We start from the raw sequence: 13189 nt of genomic DNA on the forward strand, positions 1-13189 counted from the left end.
AACAGACGGCCCACTGCACAGACCTGCACTCACCCACTTAGTGTCAGATGACGATTAATGTCACTTCACTAATTTTTAAAACAGCTCTTTAACAGACTATTAAACTCTGACTTTTAACGAATTAAAGCTGCTTTTAAAAAAAGAGCTTTTTATTTTAGCCAGTTAACTCATTATTTCCTAGAACTAAGGAGTATACGTGCTATACATCCTATTTAATGCTGAACATATTTAATTCACAAAGCAGCTTGCAGGCTTCGTTTCAATTCATCCACACAGTCTTTTGTCCTTGTTTTATGAGAATTTCCAAGTGCTGCCAGATTTTAACCACAACTGGCACTTTCCTAAAGAGTATCCGTGAATCCCTAAATTCCAATGCGTGAGTGAGTTTTGTTGGCCTGCAGCTAAACGACGGCCAAATTATTTCACACTGGCTTTTATTTTGTGATTCTATTGCGTGAGGTCTATAATTTGCAAAATTACTAAGCTGATTATTTTGTAAGTGTAATATCCACAGCCTGGCCAACTCCATCTACTTTAGAAATTAGCACAGGGATTTATTTTGATTCTTCTGTTGCAGTCCTAGCAGTTTTACTTTCCTAGTAGCTGCTGCTTTCATATAGGAGTTTTAGTGTATGGAAGTTTGCTACATAAAATATTTATTTTTTTCATTCACACATTTTTAACCGAAAGGGAGCTTTGATGCACTAAGGTGAGTTTATAAGGCACGAACTCTTTTCATAGGTACAGTATATTCGTTTTCTATATGCTCATGAAAGTTTTCTAAACAAAGCAGACAGTGGTACAGGCTGTGTTATACTACTCGTCCTTGGAGATGTCACGACCACTGCGGTCCATGTGAGTGGCACTCTAGGACCACACGCCATTCACCTGGATAAGTGCACATGGTGCTTCTGACCACCCAAATGTCTCCGTGTGTACCCACGCTGCTGCAGCAAGCAATTCCCAAGTAGCACAGACAGGGCTTTATGCAAGCCCCCCAAAGGTATGTCAGAACCGGACGAAGAGTAGTCATATTCATCGGTTCAAATACCTCCGATGAAAGGGTTCATGTATATTCGCACAATCAAACCAAACACAAAGGAATCAGGTAGCAGTATATTAATTTTTTTGGAGAGACAGAGAGGCATGTCACTTGAGAACGGAATTCTAGAGCCAGTCTGATTGGGTTCAAATCCTATTTCACTACTTATTAGCTGTGTAACCTGGACAAACTATTTCACCTCTCTATGCCTCAGTTTCTTCATCTATAAAATGGGGATAAAGCAGAACTGAACCCAGAGCTGGGATGAGGGTTGAATGAGGCGAAACATGTAAAGTAGCTACAACAGGGCCTGGCAATAGTAACCACTATTTAACTATTCAGATTTGGTGTTAGTATTATTGGGTAAGAAGATCAAAACAGAAAGAGATTAAATAACTTGTCATGGGTTTGAGAATTAGTCAGTGATTTACTCCAGAATGAACATGAAAGCTCTTGATTTACAAGAAAGAGTTTCCCTGAGACCACACGTTTTACATTCCAACTTTTTGAAAAGGTAAAACCTACGACTTGAAGTAATACTTAGGTCTGAAAAGCAAACTCCCATGCACTTCATGGCTTTGGTGATGACACAGGTCATCCCTAACGGGCCACCTGGGCTGACATTTACTGGCTGCCTCTCGTCGTGGGGAGCGGCACACCCAGTGGACAAACAAGTCCAGTGTACATTATCAGCCGTTGACAAGACTTCAAATCCTAGAAGAGAATCATTCTCAAAAAGCTCTTGCGTCTTGGCCAGGTGAGGTGCCTACTGTTTTCATTCATGTTTTTTAAATATCAGCCAATCCCCGATGCGTTCCACTCGCACCTTGGAAAATCATGTCATTCATTTCAGTGCAAACAGTGTCCCTTCCTGGCGCCCCGAGGGACCCAGGTTTATTTCCACAATGTGAAGTGGGACAGCTAGAAATCAGAAAAGGTCTGGGTGTGTTAACGAGCGGATGCTTTTTATCTATTTCAAATTTGAAACAAGGGTCCAGGGAGATTTGATCACTGATTTTGATGCAGATTACAGCTCTTAGATAATGGAAAACAACATGCACAGGAAAGCAGTTCTTCCCTGGCCCCTCCATCCAGTGAACGAGAAAAGTGCAGTCTTGCCCAGAGCCCTGCACACGGGCCATGCACACACTGTCCAGCTGTTCCAAAATCGGCCAGAGCACCCACCTCTTAAGACTGTTCTCCAGGGGCTGTGTTAACATCAACTAACTAGCCCCACTCTCTTAAGAAATGAGATCAGGAGATTGCACTGGGCAAAATTTAAATTTGTATAGTAAAAAATCCAGATAAACCAGAAGTCTGAATAAGCCAGGAAAAGGTACACTGTGTAAGACAATCTGTGTAAAAGGGCCAAAACCCAAATGGGTCACATGACATCATCTCTGAGTGACATTAGCATTTCCCCCACAGTTCTCATCACTGTTGCATTGAGCTAGAAAATGAGGAAAAAGCACCCAAACCCTGTTTCTCAACAGCTTAATAAAAATGCACATGTTCTATTTTTAAATCAACGAACATCTGTGATTTTCAAATGTCTCCATCATAAATGTAATTAGTGTAATATCCTGGATCAAACATAGAGTATGGTATCTAAAAAGAAGGAATAACATTATTTTCAGTCTAACAGCATTACCTGTTCTAACTTACTGCTTTATTATAACAGTCAAATAAAAAAGATGTCTTATGGAAGCAGAGAAATCCGAATCAATCTCTCTTCAAGATAAATATGAGGAAACTAAGGCTTGGACAGTTTATACAGCTTATCTGAGGCCAAATCCTGCCAAGGGCTGAAGCCAGACCCCTGCTTATTCTATACAAGAAAGACCTGGGTACCAGGAAATAAGTTCAATGCTTAGTGCTGCTTCCTGACTTACAACAGGACAGTTAAGTGTTGGTGGTCAGGTCCCTACAGGTTCGTCGAGTCCTGTAGCTGAAAGTGAGAGAGGGGTGATGTGTGCACACTTACCAGTCGGGTCACACCAGGAAGTGTTGTCGACCTCAAGTCCTTCCTCCACCAAAACCCCAATGCCACATGTTTGTGACAGTTGGTGACCATCCTAATGAGTGAATTTCCCTACCAGGCAGCAAGACTCCCCCGCTCACGGCTCACCTACTGGGACTTCCTCTGACTGTGGCTTCCCCTCCAAACAGGCAGAAGTGACAGAACAATGTCAAGTCACTATGGGGGGCGGGGAGACACCGCATCATGAAAGAACACTTTCATGTGTTCTTTGGTTGTTGGTTGAAATGTTACCACCAGTTAAATGATGGGGAACACTGAAATACATAATCAGGACACGACGTTTTAAGTTTGAGTAAAAGGGTAGAATAGGAGAAGAGTGGGAAACAGCACCATGGTTTAGAATTAAAGGGTGGTCTTATTTCTTGCTAAAATGACCATTTCCACTTAATGTTTATTCACATGGTTAAGTTATTGTGTGGTGCCCTAGCAATTGAGATTTTCCCATTTCTAAACCCATTTCTAAACCCCTCTTTAAAAAAACAAAACCAAAAACATGTGCATTTGTCACTAAAATTTATTTTAGCAATAAATCCTATGCCAACAAAGTTGCTGAAATAAGGATGGGAGAGAAAGGAAAAATCGTAAGTGGACATTTAAAGCCTCATTAAAACTGAGTTTACATAACGCTGGTCCTGATCTGAGGGAGACCCTAGAGCACCTAAGGCCCGGGAGCACCTGGTCTGGGCCTCTAAGTGTGTGTACATCAGTTTCTCTTTGAGTGTATCATTTTGGATGTTGGTAAAATGAAATGCTCAGAGAAAAGCAAACTGCTTCTGCTTGCTAGACAGTCAATAAATTGTCGCAGAACACAGATGAATTCGCTCTGGGGACAATAATTTGTACCCCAATCAAGAGTAAGAAAAGGTAAATGTTTTGCAGAAAAAGAAAAAAAAGTAAAGGGACAACTCAAGGAGAACTGAGGCAAGTCAAAGAAGAGGCGACCTTCAGGGAAGGAGACAGACTTCTCTCCAGGCCGCTTGGACCATAGTTAGAGGGCAGAGCAGGACCCAGTTCTGAAATTCCTGGTGTGCTTCCCACTGCCCAACAGACAGGCCTGGCTCCACACAGTCCACGACACAGAAATAACTTAATTACTGTTTTAAAAATTGTGCAAGAAGAACTCCAGGTAGTAAAATGCAAGACCAAGCAAACTCAATGCGACCCCACATTGACAAGGCTTTCTCCAGGGATGGCGGGAAGTTCGAAAGGGAACAAGGAGCTGGTGACAAAGGCTTCTGTGCTCATGGGGACACTGCCCGAGGTTCCCCGGGCACCCTCGGCCCCTGCCAACCAGCAAAGCAGGTGTTGAACACATCACATTCACTCAAATTCAGAATGACCAAAGCCTCTGCATTTTTAACCTGCCCCACTCGCAGGCAGCTCTCACAAGGGGTCATCCTCCCACCATTCCCAGGGCTCATCTTCCCTTCCTAAAGCCGGGCCAGTGAGGAGGGGTCCTGGGATCATTAACTGTTAACACAGCCAGGTGAACTGTGTCACCAAACCGAATGTGGGTCCACTTGCCCAAGGAGCAGCAAAGCCAGTCTACTGACACCAGGGTGTGATGAAGGAAAGTACAGCATTTATTGTAGAGCCAAGCAAGGAGAATGGGCAGCTAGTGCTTAAAAGCCCTAAAATCCCTGATAGCTTTCAGGGAAGGGTTTTCAAAGACAGGGTGAGGGAGACAGTCACAGGGTGTGTGATCAGCTCATGCTCAATTCTCGAATGGCTGGTGGTGAGGTAACAGGGAGGTGTTTTGGGAAACCCAACCTTCTGGTTCCAACTGGTCTGGGGTCTGGGTGTTGGTGGTCAGCATGCAGTTACTTCTACCACCTGGTGGGAGTTTTAGTATCTGCAAAACAACTCAAGAATATGGCTCAGGATATTATCTATCAGCCCTTGAGGAGGAACTAAAGGTCTCTGACTTTGTTTTATGGCTAAACTATTATTATTTTGTCTTGCTTGACTGCTTTCCTTTGTTTCTGCATTTTTTAAACTTTCTGATTAAATTTGTTCTTTGGAACTCAGGGACGGCCTAGGAGGCTAAAGCTTTTTTACAAATAAGAGGTGGGGGGCATGGGGGGTTCTGTCCCTGGGAAGGCCCTGCAGGGTCCTGCTCGGTTTCAACTGGATCCTAATCCCAGGCCCTGCAGGCAACACCCTGCAGGACTACCCCAGAAGGACACAGGGAAAATGCCAGTTCGTCAACACTAATGCAGGGCTGGTATGCTTTTTTCAGCTCCATCAGGGAACTTGGATCAAAATATCTTGGTGGCTCTGTCAAATGTTAAATTTATAGAACTATGGGATCAGGTAACAACCCTGGCAGATTAGATTAACTGTGCACTTCTTAAGAGCAGGGGCCCTGCCTTCTCACATGGTACTGTGGATGCCCAGGACACGTCTGCTAAGTGAACTATTAAAGGAGCAGATGCAACCACACGGCCACTTGGGAAACTCCTGGGTGTCAGCTCTGCTCCCAGAGCCCCCAGGTGAAGCACAGCTGTCCCGTACTGGGGTGCATATTGAAGGCTGATCACTTGTAGTATGATTTAATGCACTAGTTACTTTCCGTAAATATTTTAATTACATGAAGAATACCTATATTAATAACAATAGAAAAAGACATCTTTGCTGCATTCTTATAAATACATTAAATGAAGGCAACTGTCAAATGGTCTCAATTTTCTCCCCTGTAAAATAAGGAGTTAAAGTTAAACCTGCAACATCTTAAACACTCCAGGATTTCATATGGAAAATACAACACAGCTTTGAGTAAACAGCACAGACATCAGTGATGTCCTAGGGTTGATGGAGGGAGTGATGGGAGCTGTGTCACCTGATCCAGAGTGAGCAACACCTGAGATTTAAAATTTAAGTGAGAAGGGACTTCCCTGGCAGTCCAGTGGTTGGGACTCCGTGCTTCCACTGCAGGGGGCTCGGGTTCGATGCCTGGTCGGGTAACTAAGATCCTGCAAGCTGTGCGGTATGACCGAAAAAAAAAAAAATTAAAAAATAAAATAAAATTTAAGGGGCTTCTCTGGTGGCGCAGTGGTTGAGAATCTGCCTGCCAATGCAGGGGACACGGGTTCGAGCCCTGGTCTGGGAGGATCCCACATGCCGCGGAGCAACTAGGCCCGTGAGCCACAACTACTGAGCCTGCGCGTCTGGAGCCTGTGCTCCGCAACAAGAGAGGCCACAATAGTGAGAGGCCCGCGCACCGTGATGAAGAGTGGCCCCCACTTGCTGCAACTAGAGAAAGCCCTCGCACAGAAACAAAGACCCAACACAGCCAAAAATAAATAAATAAATAAAAGTCAATAAACAAACAAACAAACAAAAAGATATTCCCTTAGCCTCCATCAGACATAGTCCCAATCTGGAACTGTGGATCAACCAACAATCTCCCTTTAAAAAAAATAAAATAAATAAAATAAAATAAAATAAAATTTAAGTGAGAAAAAGCTATGACACATTTACGTGCCATCCGCAATCACAGAAAGAAGAATGACACGCTTTTTCAATACCATCACCCTCCTGAAAGGACCTTTTGAAGATTAAGAAACAAAAATTGGGTGAGTTACTAGGTCAGAACAATCTAGAATTCACTGGGTCCCATACAGCCTGCATCTCAAACCCAGACAGTCCCTGTCTGTGTCACGTTTTGGTGATGCCTATCTGCTCAGACAGAGACCAAAGAAAGAAGAGCATCCTTTGAGATAAAATGCAAACTGCAGGGTGGACACAGGGGAGGAAAATCAAGATAATGACACTTGGTGGCCCTGAATGACAGTGAAAAAGAGAGAAAAGAAATGTCTGCTTTCCAATTCTAATTAACTTAGGAAACAAGTCAGAACACGTAGCCAAGAACAGTACTCGTTGAAAAGAGACGTTATAAAAACATTTGAAAGACTATAAACTGCACTTCTCCTTAAAATGGAACATCATCTTTATGAATGAAGTGTGCATCTTAAATTGGAAACATTTTCGGTCAATAAAATAAACAAATTTTCCTTCAGAGAAGGAAAGCCAAACTACACATTTGTGTACAAAAACCTGAAAAAGTGCTAAGTATTGTGTTTCTTTACAAAGTATCATATGTACCAATTAGAAACATTTACTGTAGATAACAGGCTTTGCAGAAGGTTAATCAGAGCCTAGGATTATAGACCAAGTTGGAAAAAAATTTTTTAACATACTTGTACCTTTATGCCGTGAATACATGAGAGGTCTATCAATTAAAATTAGCTTAATGATCTCAAAAAACCCTCAGAAACCAAAACTTACCATCAAATGTTTTTCTCCTTTAACTCAACAGTAAAACAAGGTAAATAAATAAATACAAATACAAAATACAAAATAAATAAATAAAAGTATGGTTGGATATTAATCAGGGAAATCCAGTCAAGGAAAATCAAAATTTATATTACAGAAATTCAAAAAGACAGGAGACTCAGTACTTGGAGAAAAAAAATTCAAAGTCTTAGGGTTTGAAGAAGCGTATATCACTACATATTGAAATATACTCCTGCTTAAATGGTTTGCTCCTTGATGGTACTCAGGTCAGATCAATGCCAAAAGCAAACAAGGAGGCAAACTCAATGAGAGTTTAAACCAAATGTCACCTCTGGGGGTTGTGCGTCTGCAGGGGAGGGACCCACTCATTTATGCCATTCAGAGCAGCAACTCAACTACTCTGAGATTTGCAGAAACTTTCATTAAGCACTGCTACAAATTTTGAGAAGTAGCTGTATTGCTTTTACTTGTTTATTCTCAGGACAAATCATAACCTATGTGCAACCACGTAACCAAGTCGAATTTTTTAAGTTGTGCAAATTTCGAAAAAAAAAGAAAAAACAAACCAACCTAATCAAAGAGGTTAATGTGTCCTCTTGGAATAGCATTAAGTAAGATCAGAGGTAACAGTGTGAGATTTCTATCGTAGGAATGAGCACTGCAGATAAAAGACTAAGTCTTGATTTCAAAGAGAACATAAAACTTCTGCCTGAACCTGGGTCTCTCCTGCTAAACACAATAGTTAGACTGTTCACTGCCACGAAGCAGTGATGCTAATAGAGCAGCATGTTTTCCTCCCAAGTTAGCTGAGAAAAGATAAGAGCAAAGGACATTGACAAAACCCTCAAAGAGGTGGGTCTGAGTCAATATCAGAGATGCCCCGCCACAGATCGGAATGGACAGGCAGACTGTGCCCTCCCCTGGGTGTGTCACGTATGGAGAGGGGCGTCGATCAGAATACAAGTCAGCAGCAGAAAGGGCAGGGGTGGCATTACCACTCCAGCCTCCTTACTACTGGAAACTGGACTTCTCATCCGGACCCCGGAGGAAGCCCAGGCCACTGCTCGGGAGCCGCTGAGAGAGCAGGGACTGATGGGGCCTCAGTCAAGGTCTTTCTCCTAAGCAGGCAGGAGGCGGGGGTAGGGGAGAGGGCAGATGGGGAAGGAGGGGGGTGGGGAGGGAGGGCAGAAAGAAGGAAGAGACAGACTCCAGCCCACCAGCATCCTAAGCTCAGGACAGAACACGTGCTAGTTTCACTGCATTCAAAAACACACAAAATATCACCCCCCCCCCCGAAGGAAACATCTTTATTTACAGTTTAAACTGTATTACAGTAACACTTCAGGCAAATTTGAAAAGTCATCATATTCTCAGCATTCTAACAAAGGAGTTTCTGTGCTCCAATCGATCCCCTTGCCACTCCCAGCTTCACTGAGCAACCCAATGTCAGGCACAGGTGCGAAGATAACAAGGCAGGTCTCCACCTCCAGAAGGGCTCAAAAACCTTTGCTTTCTGAGGTGACTCACCGTCACCTGAATTATGTTCTCTTTTCTTTAAAAGATATCCTTAAGCCAAGTAATATCACTTGTTTCAAGTGTACAGAAAGCAAATGTGTAAAACAAATGGTAAGAAGTTCTCTAATACACCATGGCTCAAATTTTTTTTGGGTTCAAAGTACAGGGAAAAGAATGTCAAAGTGTTTCCTACAAGCATCATTTAATTTAGATATAGTAGAATCAAATGTTATTAGATTTCCATTTGCTTCCCTTTTTATAGTTTTGGAACAACCATATAGCATGGGTGATAAAACATTAGTATTCTTCACATTTAAGAGTGATGGAAGGAAGGCGTCATCTAAAGAGAGAAACAAAAACAACTACACATACGTATCATGATCACAGACAGGTGCTAATGGATTCTAATGCTATTCAACATCTTTCATCTTCATTCTTAAGTTACTTCTAAAATTTCATATAAACCCCCAAAACACCGCCCTTTTTATTTAAAAGATAAGAATACTGCTAAGAATAAAAGGATTATGGGAGTATGCAACTCTTCACTACTCACTCCAATGGCCAATCACAACCAAAACATTTATGAATTGACTTTTGTGACCAAAGTGTAGACAATGGTCTAATAAACTAAGGATGAGATTTTAGTTAATAACATAACTTGATATACATGCAAGTTGACAAGCTGAATGGACAGCTGTTTGGGCCGACCTCTACCCTTAGATGTTCACCACACTTGGGGTCACAACGTCTGCCCTGTTCTGATCGCATCTGCTGGCAATGTTGTTATTTTACCTTATCACTGAGGACTGCCACAGGTGGAGAGTGCTGTGTGCCCAGAACCGCCTATTTCACACGCACCACCTCATTTAACGCTTATAGTAACCACGAGAAATAGGTATTATCACCTCTGTTCTGCAGAAGATGATAGAACAAAAGCTACTAACATGTATTAAATGTTTCCCACGCGCCACTCTACACAGCAACTCATCCTTCAGTGCTCACAACGATCCCACGACGTGGGCACTGCTATCATCCTGACGTGGCAGGTGGAGAAACCGAGGCACAGACAGTGAACAGCTTTCCAACATCACGTACATTACACATGGCTGAGTCCAGACGCGGACCCAGAGCCTCCTGTCACCAAAGCCACCAGCCCCAGGGAGTCTGGCTGTGTCCCACCTATAAGAAGACCTCCAGCAGCAGGCAGGAAGGGGGCAAGGGGTGGGTTGGCCAGAGCTGGACCCCCCCCCCCATCCACAAGCCAACTCATAAATCTGGCTGGGACCGTCCCCCCAAGTTTCCCTGGAAAAACTCACTGTAAGGAAAATATGCCTGCCTCAAAGCTGGCACGGCTCCACTGTCCCTGGGGGTTCTGAGCAGCGTGCAAGGTGTCCCGGGATAAAGAGTCCTGGTCTGGACGATGCCCTATGTCCACCCAACGCTCATCAGTCGCTTAGTTCCTATGGCCCACCAGGCGCCGGACCTCCCCAGGCTCTCAGTTATTGAGCAGAACAGGCCATGCACTTCAGCGGAAGTGCATGTATTTCACGGCCCAGGGGGAGCGCTCTGGGGACAGCAAGGGGGCAGGCGGAAGCCAGGCCAGCCTCTTGGCCAGGCCTGCAGGCACAGAGCTGGCGGGGGCGGCCCTCTTCAGAGGCGGGCCCCCCCCATTCCTGCCAGTGACCCCGCAAGGCAGACTCCACAAATGTTTGCTGAGCAAATACATGCAAATGAGGGAGAGGAGGGAGGGGAGGAGGGAGGGGCAGCAGGGGAGGAAGGCAAGGAGGGAGGGGGCAAACAGGAGAGAAACGGTGGGAAAATGAGGGGGGGGATACCCAAATTCCGCTCAACAAATAAGGGGTTGTCGTTACTTTATGATCATCAGATGTATACACGAACGTAATAATATACTTTTTAACATGTAATTACCTTTGATTTCCCTTTCAGGCCGTAGAGTCTTGTTAACTTCCAACTGAAGACTCAGAAAGAACAGGAGAGGTGCCCTGGATGTCCAGTCGGAGATGGCTAAAATAAAAGAGCACAGATTATTATTATTATTCTGGAGAAGAGAAGTGATGAATTTTTCAAGTATCATTAAAAAGAAACCGATTTTCACTGAGTAACAGGGACAGGGTATTTCCTAACATACCTGGGGAAAAAACTGGGTCCAAAGCCTCTTTCCAATATAGCTGCTCTAGTAAACTTTGAATCGATTCAGAAAGAAGACAAAAATCAACTATAAGGTAGGCTATGTTTGTGCATTTAATGGAAAACAACTGAACGAGCCTGTGGGCTGCCACTAGCCCGGAGACCCCGGCAAGGCTCCGCCTCGCTCCAAGCTCAACATCCCCAGTGCAGCAGGGCGTCCTTCAATTCACAAAACCGTGCAGGAAATGATGCAGCCTCCTCGCAAGCAACTGCACAACTGGGGTGGCAAAGAATATATTGTTTGTAATGCAGAAACTTTGTTCATGTTTGCAAGGGAATAAAATATTACAAGTCAGCATTTTCTCTTATCATGTCCTCCAAATGCAGTTCCTACCCGAGCTCACAAACACGTGCCTTGTTGTCCCGACTTTCTTTCTCCTGAAGCAAGGACAGCCCTGGGAGGCGACACTGCCCCACTTTTTGAGTATTTCATTTTTAGGAAGGAAATAATGAACATTGACCGGACACATACTCAGGTCCAGGAACAATGTGACTCCACTTTACAAAGGGGGCAAGAAACTGAGGTTTTTTGAGGAAAGTCGTGTCTCCAGGTCTGAGTGACACGTAGGTGTTCTTACTCTATTTGGAGATACTTGGATGAATCATGGAAGTGACTGTTATCTGGACATCTGGCAACTCAAGAAAATATGATGGAAAACTTAACGTCTTCTCCTCTAGCATCTGCTTTCGTTGGATGCCACGAGCCCAGACAACAACATCTTTTTTTACTTGACAGTGGGAGCCAGCAGACAGGGATGGGGGAGTTGCTCTGACTGTAATAGTTATGTGTTTTGTTGAGATTTACTCATGTTTTGCATGGATGTAGGAGTAACCAACAGTAAAATTTTTAAGGAGGCACTTGGGACTTCAACAGATGACGCCTGAGAACCACTTCATTAAGGTCGACGCAAGCTTCCCAACCATCATTAGCTCCTTTCTGGAGTGATGTGTAATGAACAATGTGCCAGGAGTTTATGAGTAAGGCTGCAAATCTTGACCTAGATTTTGAATAGCTTCAAAAAAATAAAAAGCAAGCCTGAAAATGTCTGTTTAAGTAACAACTAAGACTGATAATTCCCACTCTCACGTTTAAAACTTTCAAAATAATCTACTTTCTCTTATTACCTAACAATGTTCAGCAAGAACATAAAGCCAGAATTAGTACTAAATTAAAATGAAATATAAACTCCAAGTTCTATGGCTCCTTTTGATTGTTTACTGCCTGCAATTTAAGATTGTATTTTATTTGCCTGCTGAAATATATGGGATTCCAGGAATTCAAATGAATAACATCATAGACATTTATAAGGACATTAGAGAAATTTTAATCCAAAATATCTCTGGGCCCCATTTAAATTGATTGTGACCCATAATAACAAAGTAAAAAGTTTTGTATTTTACTATCTTGAAAACAGTATTTTTTGTTTTGTCCTAAAATTGTATGAAAAATTCCTTTTCATCTTTATCATTATTTTTGCCTTTTCCTTCTCATACTTTGGAAGAGACAAAGTAACAAAGTGCTGAACTTTAACCCTAACAATTCAGAGACAGAAAAGTTACACAATTATGATCGGGATGGGGGATAACACCATATATGAAGAACGTCAGGGCTGGAATTAGCTTCGAAGTTGTCATGTGACCTCAAAACCATCCTAATAGAAATAATTCATAGCACATATTATTTCAGTTGACTCATTTCAGAGCTGAAATGAAATGAAACCCCAGAGTGGTCAAGTGACCTCTCCAAAATCACACAGCGAAGCTGGTCCTAGATCTCAGATCTGCTAGGTGCCAATCCAGTGCTCTATTAGATCATAATTTCCATATATAACTTCTTAAGACCTCATAATTTCATCTATCTTTCTACACATCCATTATCCTACACAGCATGGACCCCCCTTGATGAGCCAACCCAACTTTATATTAATACAAGACATGGCTCAAAATGATCAAGAACATACTATGCCTTTGGCTCTATGGATACAGCTAGATTAAACCATTAAGGCCCATGAGAAATCTGAAACCAAATTTGGGATTCTCTTAGGATATCTAACCTAGAAACATCTACTCTGCAAATAGATTTACCT

At 42.9% G+C, this 13189-nt stretch overlaps 1 protein-coding gene across 3 annotated transcripts in view; it reads right to left on the minus strand.

Annotated features, from left to right (window-relative positions):
• Nucleotides 1–13189, minus strand: part of FAM110B (family with sequence similarity 110 member B) — a 139664-nt gene that overhangs the window by 92858 nt on the left and 33617 nt on the right. For all 3 annotated transcript variants that reach the window (XM_057532289.1, XM_057532286.1, XM_057532287.1), the window contains exon 2: nt 10824–10919. The gene's annotated coding sequence lies outside the window, so the exon portion shown is untranslated. The remainder of the gene's footprint in view (nt 1–10823; nt 10920–13189) is intronic.

The sequence above is a fragment of the Balaenoptera acutorostrata genome, chromosome 17 (genome assembly GCF_949987535.1).
Source record: "Balaenoptera acutorostrata chromosome 17, mBalAcu1.1, whole genome shotgun sequence".
Taxonomy (NCBI): Eukaryota; Metazoa; Chordata; class Mammalia; order Artiodactyla; family Balaenopteridae; genus Balaenoptera; species Balaenoptera acutorostrata.